This window comes from Sinocyclocheilus rhinocerous, unplaced genomic scaffold, assembly GCF_001515625.1.
Source record: "Sinocyclocheilus rhinocerous isolate Xijiao unplaced genomic scaffold, SAMN03320098_v1.1 scaffold47, whole genome shotgun sequence".
NCBI classification, from domain to species: domain Eukaryota; kingdom Metazoa; phylum Chordata; class Actinopteri; order Cypriniformes; family Cyprinidae; genus Sinocyclocheilus; species Sinocyclocheilus rhinocerous.
In genome coordinates this window covers 461,096-464,845 of record NW_015633578.1, presented here as the reverse complement: position 1 = coordinate 464,845, position 3,750 = coordinate 461,096, and the positions used below count along the sequence as shown (strand labels likewise).

At 34.5% G+C, this 3,750-nt stretch overlaps 1 protein-coding gene across 1 annotated transcript in view; it reads right to left on the bottom strand.

Annotated features, from left to right (window-relative positions):
• LOC107744660 (thromboxane A2 receptor-like) overlaps positions 1-3,750 on the bottom strand; it is a 13,257-nt gene that overhangs the window by 3,073 nt on the left and 6,434 nt on the right. The window lies entirely within an intron of this gene.

The following is a 3,750-nucleotide window of genomic DNA, read 5'->3' as shown; positions in this document are numbered from 1 at the left end:
ATAAATGTTAGAAATAAATTTTAAATGTGTTTATGAATTTAAATAAAAATTTAACTATATTATAAATATTTTTATATTTATTTAAATTATATTTATTTACATCATATTTATTTACATATTTTTATTTAACAGAATATACATATTCTATTAATAATAATTATAATAAATAATTAAATAATATAATAATTAATTATATATATATACAGTATATATATATACACACACAGTAGTGTGCGTGTATATATACTTGTATGGTATTTTGGCAGAAACTATGATTAGTGTGTTGATGATGGCTGTCGGCGGAAAGCAGCACAGAGCCAGAAGTGTTTTGAAGCATCAGATGTCGCTACGGATGAGCGCGTGAGTGTGAATGGTGCTCACTGTTAATTCAGATCACAATCTGGATTAGCCATCAGCCTTTACTCGCCTCAGTCTAGACTCCTGACAGAGGATGTAAATCCAGGGGTCACATATCTGATTGCAGGTGGCCAATCGCAGGTAGAACAGAAGGCTATAGGGCTCGACGGCTAGCGAGGACACGACGGTCTTCAGTACGAACATCTGTCCAGAGACACAACATCATCAGACGAGGACAGAGCAGCTCCAGAGGGTTTATTCCTCACATTCAGATGATTGGCTGTGAGTCCCAGCTGTTTGTTTAACTATGGGATCTGTGGACTTACAGATGCTACAGTGTTGGAAATGACATTTAAAGCTAAAACTAGTTTCATTGCTGGCATGTTATGCATCCTAAATATATACAATCATATTTTTTGCATACTATGACAAAATGTCTGGACAAACAATATATATATATATATATATTTCTATAATATTTCATCTCTAAGTAGACTTTTAAAAACTGAGGAATGTTGGAATTTGTGTAAAAAGGGATGTAAATTATGTTCACACAATAAATATTGAAATGGTTTACTTTTATGTTTTGTTCAGGTTGTATTTGTAATTTATATGTGTAAACAAATATATGGATGTAAAAGTATTAACGTATAGTTTAGGACTGAAGGTCTGGGTTTTGGAAGTGAAAAACAATCAAATCTATACATAAAAGGCAGATTAGGATGATAATAAAAATAAATAAATACAAAAAATAAAAATGTAAAACATTATAAAAAATACATTCAGTTTTAATTTAATTTAGTTAATATTTCTGTAAGGGATTGAAGTTTAAAATTTAAAAGGCTCAGATACCGCTGCAATGTTTAATGTTTTGTAATATATGTTTATTTTATTAAATAAAATAGAAACATATGAGCTGAATTAAATATAAATATATTACAAAAAAAAACTAAATTTTTAAAAAATATTTAAAAACGAATACTATATTTTTAAGTGTAATATAATTTCCTATCATATATATTATATTTAAAAAAGACAGCTTCAATGCAACCTTCATATTAAAAAAAAAAAAGGTTTAATCCCTGCCGTATAAAAGTGCCCATATTTTAAAGAAACACCCAGCTGTAGTTAATTTAGCAGACGATTGGCTAACAACGAATTTGTGTTTTGTTAAAAATAGGATGTGTGTGTTTGCTGATGAGGACTTCCTGTTCTTCCCTTCAACAGGAAATGGCTCTTTCCCATTAGTCTTATCAGCGGTTCTCACACGACTCCTTCATGTTCCTCGGCTGGCAGTTTCCTGTGCGTGTTACTTGACGAGTAAAGCGTCTGGCCTCGCGATCAGTAGCGCACCTGCGTCGCGCGGCAGTGTTACCGTAAACAAGACTGAAAACAAGCAGCGTCACGGACAATTATAACCGATTCGGACGATTACAGAAAGCAATTCTAAACAGAGCGTTTGAATCAGATGCGAACCAAAGTCTGAAATGTTGACGTATAGGTAACGTTGTCTTTTTAGTCGACTTGAGGCTGTTCCAAACCTAGTAAGCTGCCTACATAGGTGCTATTTTAAGACCAAATTGTAAGGACTTGTCCCAGAATGCATTGCACAGAACTAAATGAAAAACAAATACAAAATGGTGAATGGGATACTGAAATGTATCAATGTAAAATAGCTAAATCTAATTAAAAAAGGCAATATTTTGCTCAATAAATGTGTGTATCGCGACGTTAGCTTAGCCACACGCTAACACAGACTCTACTGGAATCAATTGTAAAGCTATTTGTGTAGCATTTTCTCTGATTTTGATACAAGTTAAGCTCAGTCGACAGCATTTGGGGCATAATGTTGATTACTTTAAAGCTTTCAACTTTAAACTCATCCCTCATGAATAAAAATGGAGGTTACAATGAGGCACTTATGATTTTTAGAGGATTTAAGATCTGAAAAGAGAAGCATATTTTATAAAAACACTTATTATTTCTTCTGTTCAAGCCTGTGTGTTATTTGAGCTGTAAAGCTGCTTGAAAACGTTATTTTACAGTCCTTTTAGGGTTTTAAGGTTTACGTTGTCATGACAACAAAGTTACAGATTGACTCCAATCACTTCTATTGTATGTTATTTTTGTAATTTTATAATAATAATAATTATTATTATTATTGTTGTTATTAGGTTATGTTAATCATATTACTTAATGCAAGAATATTTTGGCAGACAATAAAAATAAATGAAACCTTATTATAAATAATAATAATTTTAATTATTTATAATTTTTTAATATTACTAGTATTAGTAGTAGTAGCATAAGTAGTAATTTTATAATTGTGATTAATAGGTTAGTTTATTTATAATATTTAATGGAAGAATATTTTTTAAATAATATTATTATTTTATAATATAATAATATTTATAATAATTTTCCCCTTTAGTTCACAAGTTGTACATTATCTCTGTCTCTTATTTTATATAGAAAAGGAGGGAAAGTGGACGTTAATTTTGTGGTAATCAACATTATGCTGTACTCACACTGAACCCGTAATACCAGATTCCTTCTTGGTTACTTTGTAGGCATCTTACTAGGTTTTGTAAACAGTTATTAGCAGCTCATTTTAGGTGCGTCCCAAATCGCGTACTTATGCACTATTCTGTGACGTTTTCTAGTATAAATAGTGCGAGTAGTGCGTTCACACTGAAAATTCCAAAAAGAAAAAGTGCACTTTAAATACCCGGATGATGCACTTAAATAACCGAAAAAACTAAGTGTGGAATGTTGGACACTTCATGCACTCAACTGTCGCAGCTTTAATTACGTAACGAAGGGGGAGGGGCTATCAGACTCCGATTATAAATGACAAAATAACCTTATATAATTCATACACTACATGGTTGAGTACATAGTGCATAAGTACATAGTGTATGAGTGCATAGTGTATAGTGCGTCATTTGGGACGCAGCTTTTGACTCATTCAGACTTAGCATTTGTCAAGTGTCGATGTAGTTCAATCACTCACCAGTAGAGGGCACCAGCAGACGGAGGCGATGGCCATGATCAGAATCAGCTGCACCATCATCTCCACTTCATAGTCTCGTCTCCGCTGAGCGCTGTCCTGTCCGCAACACACCCTCAGTAGGGTGACGACGCTCACCGTGTTGAGCAGGAACGACACGGCCAGCGACAGCAAACCCACGAGCGAGAAGATCAAACCGAAGGTCATATCCAGCGGTCTGGAGCTAATGTTGAGGAAGCACCAGGAACCGGGGATCTGGAGATGGTAGCTTCCCAATCCGGCCAACGGTAGGAGACTGATGCAGCCGGCCGTGACCCAAACCATGGCCACCGTCGAACACGCTCTGCTGTTGGACATGGCGGTGGAGCGGGCGAAGGGGCGGT